General features: G+C 36.4%; 1 protein-coding gene across 2 annotated transcripts in view; it reads right to left on the reverse strand.

Moving 5' to 3' along the window:
* Positions 1–16,658, reverse strand: part of Angpt1 (angiopoietin 1) — a 239,180-nt gene that overhangs the window by 57,599 nt on the left and 164,923 nt on the right. The window lies entirely within an intron of this gene.

Below are 16,658 nucleotides of genomic sequence, written 5' to 3' on the forward strand. Positions count from 1 at the left end.
TTTATTTGTTGCATTGTTGGAAATTCCATGTTAGCTATATGCTCTACCAATGCGTTAGATATTGCTCAAATCCCAGGGTTAAAAAGATGCCCAAACAATTAAATGTATAAATTCTAATTAATTCTTTGAGAACTTTCTATCTTCATATGGTAGCTTTTGATTGAGTCACCCCTTACTTCTTCTAGTGCCTCCCATTCCCACCCTCTTTGACTTTCTGTTGTTGTTGTTGTTGTTGTTGTTTTGTAATGACTCACACAGTCTGATATGTTATGCCCATATACTGGTCAGTGTAGGGCTACCCACTGGAACATAGTCGACCTGCCAGGAGCTGCACTCTTAAATAAAAGTAATTCTCCTTCCCTTAGAATTCGCCATAGGAATCCCTGTTTCCCCTATGCTAGAATGTTAACTGGCTTGGTTGCATGAAGGTCTAATGGAGGCGATCATAGATGCTTTGAGTTATGTGGTTCTGTCATGACAGAACAACATTGCTTCCTCCAGCCTTCTCTGACCTCTGCCTCTTAAGACTTTGCCTTCCTCTCTTTCGCAACGGTTCCTGAGTCTCTGTGAAAAGGGTTGATTACATGTGTCCCACTTCTAGCTGAACCTTTCACAGACACTTATTTTCTGCACTATGACCAGTTGTGAGTTTCTGCATTGACCACCAGCCACTGTGCAAAGACATTTCTCCAGGGATGTCTGAGAGCTGGGTTAGAGAAAGAAATTCAGAGTTTGACACTGCTTCCATTTTGCATCATAATAGTACATTTAGCCCTAAGGCTTGTGGCCTCTGTAGCCATGGGTGGTTGGGTACATTTACAGTACCAGACATTCTTCTCTTCTTGTAGAGTAGGCAACAGTACAATCAGAATGAAGTTGCTTACTCTCATGACACTTGTAACCTTATTACACTCTTGGAACTATACAGAGAATTGCTCTAATTAAATTTATAGGCTCTTCTGATTTCTAGAATTTAAGGTAATGGATTTCTAAATTTATTCCTAAACTTAATTTCTGAATACTAGTAGTTTGCTCATTTTTTGTCATCTATGTGATAATTTGACTTCAGGATATTAAATAACACACAAAGCTCAATTAAAATTTCTAGGTTTTTAAATTGGCTTATAAATTTATAAACTTTATGTTTCTCTTTCTCCCTATGTTTGTGTGTTTATTGACATAGGGTTTCTTTGTATACCTCTGGCTGTCCTGGAACTCACACTGTAGACCAGGTTGGCTTTGAAATTAGAGATGTGCTTGTCTCTGCCTGTGCCACTACACCTGGTTATTGTTTCATACTTTCAAAATCTAGTTGTTGTAATAACTTTGACTTTAGTTATTTTTTTTTAATTTCTAGGACTCTTTCATCTAAGCCCACATAACACTACTGCCTGTGTTTGATCATTTAAATCATCCACATTACATTTGATGTTTGAATTCTTTCTTTAAAGAAGTACTTTGGCCATGTCATTATTCCATTGTAATGAAAGCTAATAATGAGGTTTTTAATGAGAAAAGCCTATTTCATTCAATGAGCTTCTCCCATTCTTAAGTTGTCACTAGTAAAATAAAAGTACAAATTGACCATTTAATAGTTTTTGGCTAGAGACATATGTGCTGTATAAAACATTAATGACAATATTTTCTAACTAATATATAATATTTTAAAATTGGTTTCATTTAATTAAAAATTTTTGTAGGGGTACTCTGTAGTTAATGAATGTTTTCAGTTATTTTAATTCACAATGTTTCTATAAAATAAAAAACATCAAATATCCACCATAAGTAACTGCTATTAAATGAATTTGATGATGTGAAAAGGCTCTAAAATACTGGCTTGATTTAAATGTAACTTAATAACATTTTCCCTTTATAAGTAATAAGCAATCTAGTCTTTATTGAATGAGTAATGCTAATGTAAATATTTTAAACTTTTAAAACTGCTAGATTATCTTCCAAGAAAGCAAAATATTTGTGTGAGGTACATTGCTATAATGTAAAAAATAAAATGCTTAATAATTCATCATTTTATATGCAACTAATGCCTGTACTAATGGTTTTTGCATAGTTATATCCAAAGCAATATTCTAGTATGATTATAAAAACAACATAGTCAACACAGAATAAGTGCCCACACTGGAAGGTTTCATAGTGAAGCATGGTTCTTGTTTTGTTAGTTTATTTTTATCCTGTCTAAATGTATGCAAAGAACCGTTTAAAACATATAGGTAGATGTTTACTAAAAAAGTCATTTTTAATGACACTGAACATCTCAATGACATATCTAAAAACAAAGAAACAGTTTGGTAGAATTTGCTTATGAAACCTATATGTTGGGCCATTAGTTTTCAAAATTAATTGTTCCTACACATTTTATACTTGATCTCTTCTTAGTGCAAAAGTGAAAATTATCTTCATCAAATGTCCCGAACAGTACTGTGTAGGAAGACGACATAAACCTTATTATGACATATGAAGATGAAAGACAGAGGAAAATGTGGTAAATTGAAACCCATGGGGGAAACTCAGTTTCCTTTTTAGGGTGAGAAAAGAAGAAAGTCCTTTATCTAGCAAGAAAATGTTTCTCCCACTGAACACCACTTCCTGTTCTCCTGTATGTGGTTATTTAAGGGGAACACAATTTCCATCCTTTCTTCACTTCCTGTGCCCTTTGCTTTTCCACTTCAGGAAGATGTGGGTGAAAGGGCTGTGGTGTGGTAGGGAAACCTTTTCACAGACACAAGGAAGGGAAAGGTTGTTTGTTATATTACTTTGTGGAATTTGTGGTAGTGCTGTCTAAATTAGTAGCATAAATTCTCTACCTAGGACAATATACTATGATTAAATTTTTGTTGTTATGGTAATATGAGTGGCATAGATCTTCGATTTGATCTATGTTTGAATCAGCATTTTTGAAAATCTGGCAGATACTCTCTCCATAAGAAACTTTCTTTCCCCAAACCTAGGCTGCTTCTTCTAGATCATTATGAGTTTTTTCTTTAACTTTGATTTAGGCTATATTTTTGAGGGTTAAAATATTGAAAAAATGAACCTAATTGAAAAGATTCATCCACTGCATATTTTTAGTATTTTTATTTTATATTGGGGCTTAAAGAAGAACCCATCTTAATGAGTAGATTGACTTCTAGGGGTTCATTAAAATTAATCAATTTATGAAGTAGTTGTAAATATTTCTGAGGCAGGCATGTAATCACAAACAAAGCAAAGTCAAGAATAGTAATGCTGGAGAAACAGTAATTAATACCACTGATATAATGATCATAGAAAACATTGATAATAACAACATTTCATTTCCCCTCACTTTTCTGAAATAAATACAATGAGAACATGGATGTCCACAGGAACTATTAGCTGCTATAGTGTTTCTCTCCTCAAGTTCAAACCCTGCAGCTTATTATATTCAGGGGAGCAACAATCATCTGGTCATTTGTAGATTGTATTGAATAATACAACTTTTAAAAACATAAAACCTAATTGGCTTATTCCATTCATTGACTCAATTGGAGTACAATAATTGCTTTAAGTCAAAAAGCAGAAAGTCATTTCAGGGGATTCTATAATCTATCTAATAGTGAATTTCAAAGATCTTTAATATTAAAATGATAGCATTTTGAGACATAGACCATATTTTGGTTGTTTCTATTTGAATAATTTCACTGTGAAAGATTAGAGTGCTCTGAAATTTAGTGTCATACTTAGATATTATGAAAATGGGTAAAAGCAAAGAAAGACAATAAAAAGGAATATTTTGAACTTCAAAAGCGTCTGAAAGAGTGATAAGCTTTTTACAGAAATTTTACGACTCATTAGGCCAGCAGACCCCAGGGGAGTGCATGGTAAGCAATAATATGACACACAAAATTAATAGAAAAGGCTATGAGAGGCATCGGCTAGCCAGAACTGTGGCATGATCTAGAGACTGGCTCAATGTCTTTGGCTATCTTTCAGAGACTTTGAATTTCTGGTAAAACTAGACAGATCTGAAAGCATGAATTCAACCCTTGACCTTTATACTGAAAGTTTCCTCTTTGTATATTTTTCCTCTCCTATTCTGTAGTTCCCAATGGGTATATCTTCCCCCTAACTAAGAGTCCTGAACTTCTGCTTTAACCTGCCTTTTCCTAACACCCCCTTTCTTCCACCCTACTCATGATCATGAGTCAGGCATTGAAGAAGGGCTAAGGTTGCATTTAGCATTTTTGGTGATCTCTATCTGCTGTCTCCTCATGAGGCATATGCAACCCAACTTCTTCATTACAGTATTATCATTTCTGGATTCTTAAATCTCATTTTCTATAGTAAGTATCTCAAATGTTACTTTTTTTCAATACTGCATCTCAATCTGGTCTTCTGCCACTCTTTGTATTCAATCTATGTAACTGGTTTCCTATGAGGATTGAATTCCTTTGTACTTCAGAAGGCGTTGTTCCTTCTGTATCCTTCTTGACATCCCCTTGTACTTCAGAACTAATCATTGCTTCTCTTTCCCTTTACACACTGAACACTTACAGCCTCACTTCTCTTCCTCTAAGTTCACCACCCCCTTCTTTATTGTTTTACCTGCACATTAAATAAACTTGGATGTGTATTAGGATTACTTTATACATTATCTATCATGGCTTCAATGTACTACAGAGATGATTATAATATAAAAGAAGTCTTGACCTCATATTTACATTTCTATTGATTTTACATGTTTTGTTCTTATTTATCTTTCAGACAGTCCCTCCTGCTACCCCAGCTTTCATTCAACTTAGGCTAGTCAACCTGCCAAACAACATTTTCTCTCTTCCCTTTATTGATCCCTTTCTTTTCCCAGTTCTTATCAATGAAAAATGAAAGAAATTATAAATAAATACAACAATGACCTGATGGTGCTATAATTGTTCTGTTTTCTTCATGTCATTTCTTATTAATTAATTCAACACATATTAAGTGAATACCACCTAGGTATAGCATTTTGTCTAGGCAATAAAGGTGCAGACAAAAGGATTATCAAACGTTTTCAACGAGATCACAGTCAGAATTGGGGGTTGTCTAGTGTAGATCTTTCTTAATAGTTGCATCAATGGTAAGTAACTTCTCATGACAGTGGAAAACTCAGCTCTTTACTGGCATAACATAAGGTAAGACATGATCAGGTTTCCAACCATGTGACCAGAAGATGTGTTTCTTTATCTTCCTTATGAGTCACTTTGTTGGTTCTCTACCTGGTCACGGGATGGCTGGCACAAGCCTCTAGGGCTATCATATTACAAGTGTAAACAGAGTATCAAAAAGAAAGAATGCAGATAATTGTTATCTTAAAGACATATGTCAAGTGCATTGGAAACTTTCAAGGAGAATGAGCTCCATCTGCCAAGCAGACTCCGGAGAGCTGCCTCCAAGAGATAGCACTTAAAACAATAAAACCTGCAGAACAGCTCAACAGAGGTAAACTTAAAGAGCCTGGTATGTCAGTTCAAAGACTTCACTCATGCACAAATCAGCCATAAATCTAGAAAGGCTTGAGAGAGGGTCATCCTTCATTCTAATCATTTAGTCTTATCTCTACAACCAAATCTCTGTCATCTAAAGCGAAGAGCAGGAACATGAGCAGGTGCATGTCTGTCTGTCACCAGGCCACATTCGGTCAGTAAGCAACCGCAAACTGAGACCAGCAGCTGTTGACTGTTCTTTGCTTTTCCCTTCATTTGACAAACCAATCTCAACCCAGATGGTGTAACGACCACCCAATTCACTCCAGGGAAGGGCCAGGAAAGCTGAGGCAGAGGGTCACTTGAATTCAGATGAACCTTCAAGAAAAAACTTCCTGGAATGTGGACTTATTAATTCTTAATCTTAGCCACCCTAGAGAACACAGAGATCCATTAGCCTTGCTTCAGAAGGCAAGGCAAGAGCCCTGGCTCTTCTTTCTAGCCACTTCCCAGTAGCTGCTGCAAGAAATCAATTCCTGAGACATTCTTGTAGGACTGAAATGTGGTGAGTGAGTCAAACCTTTTCAATTTTCACAAATACTAAGACACACATGTATAAAATTATTTGTTCAAGGAAAAAAAACCATAGTGGCATTTTATGACCCAGAATCATTAGGGAGATCCCAACATTTGGAAATGACCTAAATCGGCGGTTTCAATAGGTCATTGAAGTTCTGGGAGCATAAAGATAACTTGACTTAGGACAAATAGTCTCACTTGACAAACCTCATCCTGTACTACCCAGGCAGGCATATGGACATTAACAAAAACAAAATCAAACAAACAATAAAACAAACAAAAACTTCTTGACTTTGAAGACCTTCCCGACAAAAAAAAATCTAAATCATTTAAAGCGACTTTCAAAAGAAGAAAAAGCACTTTTTGCATTACAAGGGTGTGAAAAAATGAGTTATTTACAGGTAATCCACCGTCCAGCATTCGTAGACATAGATATGAAGATGAAAGCCACCTTTTTGGTGATGTTACAGTCTGTGTGCAAATATTTATAGCTACAAGAATACAATAAAGTTTTATGCTTAAAAGTGTGTGGTATTTTTGTTGCATTTAAAATTCATGTGCAAATGATAAATATCTGTGGATTGGTAACTTTGTGTAACAATTTTAGCCTACAGAAAACAGTATATAGATACTCACATAGTATGTATCTATATCTATATATATAGATATAGATATCACATAACATGTATATCATATAATAATACATACATTCTGTTCTTAAACACTCTTAATCTGAAGTCTGAATTAAGTTAGCTGATGTTCCTCTTCTTTTCAAAGCTGCCGATGGATGCGACACATGCTCTCTCTGACTTACTATATTACCACTTCAATTAGCATATTTTGAAACAAACAACTATTTGATCTTCATCTAAAATACTTAGGTATATAGTAAGTAACCTATAAATTCTTAACTTCATAGTGGTACAGTAGTAATCCTAATCAATCCAATTAGTGTTCATTGAATAGTACCCAGTACTACATTCTGAATTTTGTACGTGGTTTGTTTTGTTTCATTCATCCTTATAAACATCTTAATGAGACGTTTTGGAATATATTACTTATACAAACTAAGGCTCAGTGATACTGTTTGATCTCATTAACACTTGTGACAAAGCTCGGGGATGTCAATTATGAGAGATGTGACTGTGTTTTGCTAGCCACAATGCAACTGAGCTCAAATAAAGCTTCAATACATCATCTGACCTAGATGGGGCTAAAAGGCTATTTTCAACTGAAAAGTCATACCCAGTTTCTTGGGTAGTTTGACAGAGGCCTTAATTCTGAATTAGTAGAGGGTTTTCTCCCAAAGTAGGTTGCACAAGGAAGTGATCAGAGGCAGATGTGACAGATGTTGACATAGGGATAAAAGGAGACACAGGCAGGAGAATTGGCCATGAGATGGGAATCCTTGTCTGAAATATGCATCTGTGATGATCCACAACTTCAAAAATTAATTCGATTAATAGGAATTAAGAGGTTCCTGGAGCTGGGCCTAGGATTGGCAGACAGTTCGGTGGCAGCCAAGCAGTCTTGTACGTAAGAGGCTCTGTGTTTAAATCAGCACTACAGAAGAACCTCGAGTCTCATGCTATATTTCTTTAATACGAAAGAATAATGGCACATAGTTCTACTGTAGCTTGATTGGTATATCTATGTCCTTTTGTCAGTGCCCCTCTAATAAAAAATAACTTGTATGTAAAACTTAATGTATATTCACATCCCCAGTATTAAAATAAGAGCAGAACAAAAATATTTGGGTAAACATTTAAAATGGAGTTTTAACTTTGTTTAATGATGTAGCCATTCACGTCTCAGAAATTCTTTTCCTCCATTTTCTCTTTGGGGTCCCGACAAGCAGTTATGAATGCTGTGTGACCTCTGCCATTTGTTTATGAGGTCACCTCACTGACAATGATATTTCAGGTTTCAAGTGTGTTAATTTCCCATGTAATGTTTCCAGCCTGGCAGAACTGTATTGATTTTACACAAAAGACTTCCACTGCCGGTGGGAAAGCTTAAGAGGCATGCCTTTATGCTCTATTGTGAGCATTACTGATTTCAGCCAAATCTATTAATGTGGACGAACGTCCCTAGATAATGCTAGAAATACAGAGTCAGTGTCAGATGCCCCTGAATACTGGTGCACCAGGAAGTCTTCAAGGTTTTAAAGAAAACAAGGGCTGATGGTCACCATGTGACTGTCACTTTGTCTCTGACACTTGTGATATAATGAACTTGAATTACTTGAATTCTCGACTGTTTATTCAGGGACTACATATGGTTCACATGATTGCAGAGCTTCCTGAGGTATTAGAAGACAGGGAATGGTTGATTAGAACCATGAGGTGGGTGGGATGGGCTAAGATACCAGGCAGGTTCTCCAGTGTGTGATATTTTATATTAAGCTACCTACCAGCACAGATGAGCCTACAGCTGATGTCCTTGTTTCTGTCTTTTTCTGTCTATGCCCCTTTGTACTGTCTATTGTACACACACGGTGTACCCAATAGATACAGAAACTCTGAAAGAAACATCCAAGAATGATGTATGGGGCTTGAAATTTATTTTGGTTAAGATTACCTATGTGTATGTGTGTGTCTATAAGTTTAAATAACTGGCCATGTCTCCTTTCACAACTGCATCTCTACTTAAAAATTCATTGTTATTTAAAATTCAAATTCATTGTTATTTAAAAACTCATTCTAATGTGGAATTAGAATGTCCATTCTTATGTATAATTATAAGTTCATGTAAAATGCATAAAATATGCAAGTTAAAAGAGGCCTGACATTGCTATTACCTTAACAATTTTGATTTTATAAATCCATTATAAATGTGGGTCATCTTTGGTAGGTCTCATATTAATAAAACTCAACATAGGTAGTATAACTAAGAATGTGACTGCCATAGCCATCTCTAGGATAAGATGATAGAACCCAAACCCAAACTAAAGTAATGTTTTCTTCCTCTCCTTCCTCTCTTTCCTTCCTCTTCCTCTTCCTCCTCCTCTTCTTCTTTTCTTTTCCTCTAGCTCCTAGCTCTTCCTCATTATTATTATTATTATTATTATTATTATTATTATTGTTGTTGTTGTTGTTGTTGTTGTTGTTGTCATTGCTATTGGTGTTGTGTGTATTGCAGGCACACATTGCCACAACACTTGTGTTCAGCTCCCTGAATAATCTTCAGGCATTGGTCTTCCTTGTCCACTGTGGGGATTGAACTCAGATCATATGACTTAATCATTAAATAACTTTACTTACTGAACCATTCTGTCAGACTTTAAAATTTTTATGTATTAGGAGAGTCCTGAACATGTTTGGCAATTTACTTTAAAAAAGTATTATGATAAAATATTTTGTATGTATTTAAAATTAAATATATAGAGTAATATATCTCAGATTTTATTCTTTATCCTCCATTCTGAAAGCATAAAATTTTCCCAGATATTTCATTCTATAGTTGATAATACATATATAGTTTGAATTCTTTAAGGATGCTAATAAAGTGTTTTTTCTATCAGAGTAATTAAAGGTGTCACATCTTATGCCAAAATAATGTCTGCTGTCACAGTGGAACCTGGATTCATAAAATTGCTACAGAATTTTACTTGTGCGTGGTAGAATAGTTTACTCTTTCAAACTACTTGTGCTTTGTTGAATGAACTGAGTGAGCTCCGGGATCACAAGAGAACCCAGGATTGAGTTTGTTCACCATTATGTTGGAAGACCAAGGTACTCTTTACACAGGCCTTTTCATTGTAGGAATGCCCAGGCCTACCTGGAACCAGGAGACAGTGCTTTGTAAAAGCTCATCTAGTCTCTGAAGCTGAATCTAATTACAAAAGATAATCACGAGATTTCAAATCTCCCTCAAAAGATGTGGTTTACAAATAGTTCATGCATGAGGTCAGCAACTGGAGTTTTTAATGTTGTTATCACCAGTGCAGCTATCGACTATTCATCCTTTTTTATTCCATTCACAGAAATTACAACTTTGTGAAATACAGCTAACATATTCCATCTAGAAGGAGAAACATGCCATGTCTAACAGTGAACAGCCACTGTCCCCCAAAGCCACTCAATTTTATGAAAGGAAGTACTAGACAGCATGGCTCATTTTACGGAACTTGTGAATGTCAGACATATAATTGTCTGCCAAGATAAAGCATTTCCCCTGCTAAATGGGAACAAGCCCTCACTGTAGTGTGTAGCTGATGTCTGTGTTTATTTTCCTTTCTCCTGCTACCTAACATTAAATTGTGCATTATAAGTGGTCAGCAAATACATCAAATATTTCCCTTGGTCAATGAAAGTGATATTTCCTATTTTTCTAATATTTATCTGAGTGGCTTTCAAAAACTTTTAATTTCCTCCCACCTCTTGCCATGTTTTTAGAGTCATTCTGAACTCAATACATGCAGTTCAAACTATACCATCTCTTGACTGGATGATATACTTCACAAGCTCAATTGACACTGCACAGGAGGTAAATTCCTTTCAGATGGTGGAATTACTCTGAGAACAGAGCCAAAGGACACTGAGGTAGGAGGAAGGAAGCACATGCTTTGGTTTACCTTCTTAAAGAAGGCCAGAGACTGAAAATAACGATCACATGTTCATACCATTGTAATCAGCCTCTGGGAAAGGCACTTTAGCCCAAATAATGCAGAGCAGTGAAAATTTATCTTATCAGCCATTATGGCTCTTAGATGATGGGAAAGAATTCTTTTAAAAAGACTCTCGTGGGAAGTTCCTCTAGCTTGTAATGTGAATCTCTAAGGAGAGAACTGAGTGTGTTCCTAGCGCTCGTGTCCTCTGTACACTGAATGTGTTCCTATGCCTCGTGCCCTCTGTACACTGTGTTCCTATCCCTCATGTCCTCTGTACACTGAGTGTGTTCCTATCCTTCATGTCCTCTGTAATTATTTTTTGTTTCCTCTCTCTATTGTGCATTTCCTAACCTAAAACTTTTACCTGTCCTGCTTGTCTTGGTTTTGGAATAGTCTTCTGTCTATGCAGGTGAGCCAAACAGTTAATTTTGCCTCCTCCAGTTATATCCCAGCTCCCAAATATCCCTGTACTTTTATTAAAAATAGAGGTCTTTACACTTACTTTCTGCTGGGGAAGGGGCACCATTCTTAACATCTCTCCCCATCACACTACCACTAATGTCTACCCCTAATTGGCTGGTGTTATTATCTAGTTTTAATCTGTTCAATACAGAATTTCAAACTCCCTGCCTTAACTTGATTTTATACTTACTATTTTATAAAATGAGCTAATAACCTTAGGAAATAAATGATCAGGAATTGCAGACAAATGTGTGTCTATGTAGTTATGCTGTGGGATTCAGTTGACTGGTAAGGGGAGGTAATCTGTTAATGTTCTGTGTTTTATTTGCATCTGTGGCCCATCAAATTGTTAAAGGACGCGTTTTGCCTAGACCCTATATTCTGTCTTCTCTGAGGACACAACACTCTATGGAAGATCCAGAGTTATCTCTTAATCTCAATGCTACTGTTTCTCTGTCAGCAAGACCTTGTGTCATGAGTATCTTAGTAAGTGGTTCAAAACTAAACTTGTTTTCCTTGTTGTTGTTTTATTTAGAAAGTCATTAATGCCATTATAGTTATTTACTCCAGAAATCGGCAACCTAGACTTTGAATCTACTTTTATAATTAGTTATATCTGGTTGATTCTAATTTTCTGAGTAACTTGCCATCCCTTGCTGTTCCTTCACCTTGCTTGACTCCAACCTTATTTCTCTCCTAGGAGTTGCCCTGGAGATTTGCAAGAAGGTCCAGCGTCCTTACTTTGTTTCCTCAGCACAGGACAGTAAGTAAACCACAGACTCTGGGCTCTGTTTCCAAGGGCTCAGATCCCAGTGTGCTGACTGGATCACATCTTACTGCTGCAAAATCTTGTACCTCTCTCGGCTTAGTTCCCTGATCTTTCATATGAAGTTAGTAATTACAGGTATCATGCAGTACTGTTATGAGAATGAAATGGTGTTAGCATGTCTGCAAAGGTCTCAGAAGAAGGCTTGCCTGAAGGACCAACAGTAATAAATCTGAAAACTCACATGTAGGCTTCTGTGTTTAGGATTGTTAGCTCTCAAATGCTTATCTTGTACCTTGTAACTAGAGATTTTTTTGAGATGATAATTGCTCCATCTCGCCCTTCTGTTTCTTTCTAATCATCCCACACATCACTCCTTACTCTCCTTCAAATTCATGGCCTCTTTCTTCACTAATTGTTACTGCATTCACTGTCTGTCTAATGTTTTTAATAATTGTGCTTTTAAACAATTGTTTTCTAAGATGCAGAGGTCATTCCATCCCTTTATACTGACAATGGATTATCATTGATTTAGAGGGGAATCATACAGCTTCCTTTGTCTGGGTTTACCTTTTTGCTTCCTCTTTTATTTTCTATGTCCTTGATTCTAAGATTTAGCCTTTTTTATTTTTTAGTATAGAGTGGAGTTTATTCAGGGCATAGGGGTGGGAGTTAAGAGAAAGGCAGAGAGAGGAGAGAGAGAGAGAGAGAGAGAGAGAGAGAGAGAGAGAGAGAGTAGAGGAGTAGAGGTCAGCCATGTACACATGGAGAGAGAGGAGGGAAGAGAATGGGAGGAGGGGGAAGGACAGAGCAGGAACAAGAAAGAAGGCAAGAGAGCAAGAGAAGATTTAGTCTGTTGATCTACATACACTAGTCCTATCTATGTTCCATGGCTTCTGGAAACACACATGCTGTTTGCACATCCTCTACTGTCTTCCTTTCAAAGACTGAGGCATCATGTCTCTATTAGAACTATTCTATGTATGCTTTACTACTGGGTCCATTTTTTCTAGCTATGAAGATGAATTGATCACATTCTTAAGTCCATCATGGAACTTACAAAATGTGCTAGATTTAGTAGTAATTCCTTTACATTTTCATAGCAAGAACAAATTTAATACGGGTAAAGTTTACACAGTATTAGAGCCATAATACACATTCAATAAATAGAAGTCGTTGATGCTGGCTGATACCCTCATTCTGTCCTGGTGATATTATTTTATGTGGTGGTGTGGTGTGGTGTGGTGTGGTGTGTGTGTGTGTGTGTGTGTGTGTGTGTGTGTGTGTGTGTTTCCCTGTATATGCAGGTAAACTTGTGTGTACCCAGAGGGTAATCTCAGGTTTTCTTTCTCAAATGTCATCCACCTGGTGTACTGAGAGAGAATCTCTCACTGACTGGGATCTTGCAAAGTTGACTAAGAGGCTTGGCTAGCAAAGGTCAGGGGACTCACACCTCTCCACCTTCCCAACATTGGCATTACAGGAGCTTGCCCCAGGCCCAGCTTTTCCCTGTGGACACAGGGAATGAAACTCAGGTATTCATAGCAGATACTTTACTGACTATGTTAGTACTCCAGTATTCTTACTCTAATTTTAATAGGTGTGTTTGTCTGGGTTCTACATATCTGGGCTTACCACTAATGAAGGATTCAGGGAATATAATATTAATTTAATTGTTTTTCTATTAAATTCCAGTTTCCTTGAAGCCTAAAATTCATTGTTTTTTCCAAGGTAAGTGAACAATATGAGGACATGGTAGGAACTTGACAACTTTTTGCTACATAAAAACAAATTGTTAGGCTGCAGAGATGGTTCAGAGGTAAAGATCATTACTTTTTCTTCCAGAGGTCCTGAGTTCAGTTCCGAGCAACCACATGGCGGTTAATGACCATGTATAATGAGATCTGGTGCCCTCTTCTACCCTGCAGGTAGAACACTGTATCCATTAAAAATAAATAAATCTTGAAAAGCCAATGTAGTATTCAATACAAAACAAAATTCAAATAACCATCATTATTCCACAGAAGAAAATGTATAGAAGAGTGTTCTGTGTTTGAATGAACGGATAAATTCATGATTCATATTTTAGTATAGTAGGAGTACTACCCAAGCTGACTCGAACAATGAATATGTCACCTTGTGATTCCTTTTGCAGTTTTTCTTTCCTTTCCCTCTTTTTTCCTTTTGTATTCTTTGCCATAAATTTAATTCTCTATTTCATATATGATATGGTTTCTAGTGCTCCCAATCAATGTGATGGTATCTTAATCAACAGTGTACAGGGATGACAATGACTGGCGAGGACTGGTGACAGTCACAGTACTCAATAGTCCTCTCTACTGCATTTTCAGCATCGTTTCCATGCATGGTGCTTTATTTAATCCTAGCAATAACTTTGATCTGACAAAATGCATGGCATGACGTAGACAGCTAAACTCTAACCCTGCAATAACACTGAAGACCATACTTCTCAAGTTTATACTGTGCCCAAGAATAAATGTGACCAAATGTTTGCAAAGATTACACAAAAATAAATGTGGTATCCGGAGGCTGCACAAAGTGGATATGATGCACTTTGAAGTGCTGGCCCAAGCTACCCTCCTGCCCCATGCAAGAGGAAAGTCTGCTGGATCATCCCTGAAAGTACAGTTTTTAGCAATATGCAGGGGAAATCTTTCTTATGGAATCATATGTTATAGTGTGAAGGAAGCAGTATAAGGTGAAAGCGCTCACTCTATGGAAAAAATCAGATGTTTAGGGAAGGATGTTTAGGGAGGGATGCATTTCTGTTCATTGTGTCCTGCACTGGAATACATTTGCCATGGAATATCAATGCATTTTCATATGGATTTCATTTCTTGGTGGTAAAATACACAAGCTTCATTCTCACCTATACTTGATCTATTCAATTCACAAAGGCAAACTGCATATATTTATGATATCACCATGATCTCCTCAGGTAAAGTGGTGATGACATTTTAGATATTAGGAAACTTAGGCAGGAAGAAGCAGTTTGGACCACTCTGTGTAGTGAGTCTTCAGCATTGTGTTTAGATATGCTCTGAAGAAGTCTTGCTGTAGACAACACTTAGCCAATGTTTGTTCAACTGAATTTTTCTCTGCAGGAGAGATAGAAGGGACTGAAATGTGGTGCGTGATCTGTGTCATTGAGGCTGCATGCTTTTGTTTAATCTCAATCATTTAATTTAATTCTGTCCCTGGCATGGCCTTGTAGACAAATTACCCTGATAGATGTTTTCTGAGAACAATGATAACTCACTAACAATGTATCCTCTGGATTGTATGGCATTGTATTTGAGCTCATGACCCTGATGGCCAAATTAAATTGAACCCAAAATTAAATTTTTGGTTTTTTTTTATGAATTTCATGTAACATGCATTATGACACTGTTTGGATTTTAGTATTTATTTTAGGACTATCATATGATGGCATGGTAATTCTGCAATATTTGTTTGTATATGAATTTAAAACTAAAATATTTTCATATAGTCATCTAATCAATAAACAACATAATAAATAATTTTTGGCCATAACATAGAGTTTCCAAATGTATTTCATAACTGAAAATATTCAAAGTTAACCTTAGTAACTTATATTTAGTTCAATACTGTAGTATTTGGACTTTAAATTTTAAATATATAGTAACTAAAGACTGTGATTCAAATAAAAGTATAACTATGAAGAGGATGAACATTTTGAGAGACACCTAGTGTGTGCCTCTTAAGAGAATTAAAATGGTTAGGCTTCTTAACCAAGATTAAAGGCAGCACAAACTAACAAGAAACAATGTCTGTAGCTATGAGCATGCAAAACCCAGTAGAGAATCAGCCAGTATCCACACAGTCTTAAATCTTGCAGCTAAGACAAGATGTATTTTATGTTGCATCATTAAAAGGAAGAAATATATTGGAAGCATTAGCGTGTCGGACATTTCAACGTGTGTTATTATTGTCACTTTTCCTTGAATGGTCTAATCATAGAGCAGACATAGACACCTTTCTCATAGCTTGAGTGGATGCTCACGTGACATCTGTCATGTCTGCTATCATAATGTTTCAGTAAATAAACAAGACATTTCGCTGCCAAGACTGCAGTCAAATTTCCAATCAAGGCAGAAATGATAAAGTCATACTCCTTGCTTCTAACAGCTTACAACATGTTTACTAGACAAATACACGGGGAAGACATACGATTGTGATAAGTAGGCAGACATATGAGCTCTGTGAGAATCTCCAATGCTGGACATTCTTAAAATCATGCCCAAAACACTAACCAAGTTTATGGACTTAAGTTTCAGGAAGATAAGAAAAATGTGTTCTCAATCTTTGTCCAAATGTATTCATCTCAATATGAGAATAGATATGTCTCATATTAATACTTAATTTATAAATACTCATGAGCTCTATTAAAATTCTCTGGCAAAATCCTACCATGCTTTTCTTCCAGTGGACTCTAGTTCAGAGTTTGGCAGGCTCTGTCTGATTAGCAGGTTTTTCCCTTCTCAATCACATTACTGAGCACACCCAAATGGAGCTCTTGGGACTCACTGTTTTAAACAAGTTCTTTACAAAATATCTCCGTGGCTTGTTTAGACTATCTAAATGAGATACAATGTAAGGAAATGGAGTGTAACAGAGAAATGTGAAATGTCCCTAAAACAAGATCATTTCACGGAGAGTTATCTTGTGTATTCCTATCTCTACATGAAAGTGCAGAGCAAAGCTTGTTTAGCTTTCGTAGCAAGGATCTGCCACATGTGGGCATTGCACACTCACACTG

The sequence above is a fragment of the Rattus rattus genome, chromosome 1 (assembly GCF_011064425.1).
Source record: "Rattus rattus isolate New Zealand chromosome 1, Rrattus_CSIRO_v1, whole genome shotgun sequence".
In the NCBI taxonomy this organism is placed as follows: domain Eukaryota; kingdom Metazoa; phylum Chordata; class Mammalia; order Rodentia; family Muridae; genus Rattus; species Rattus rattus.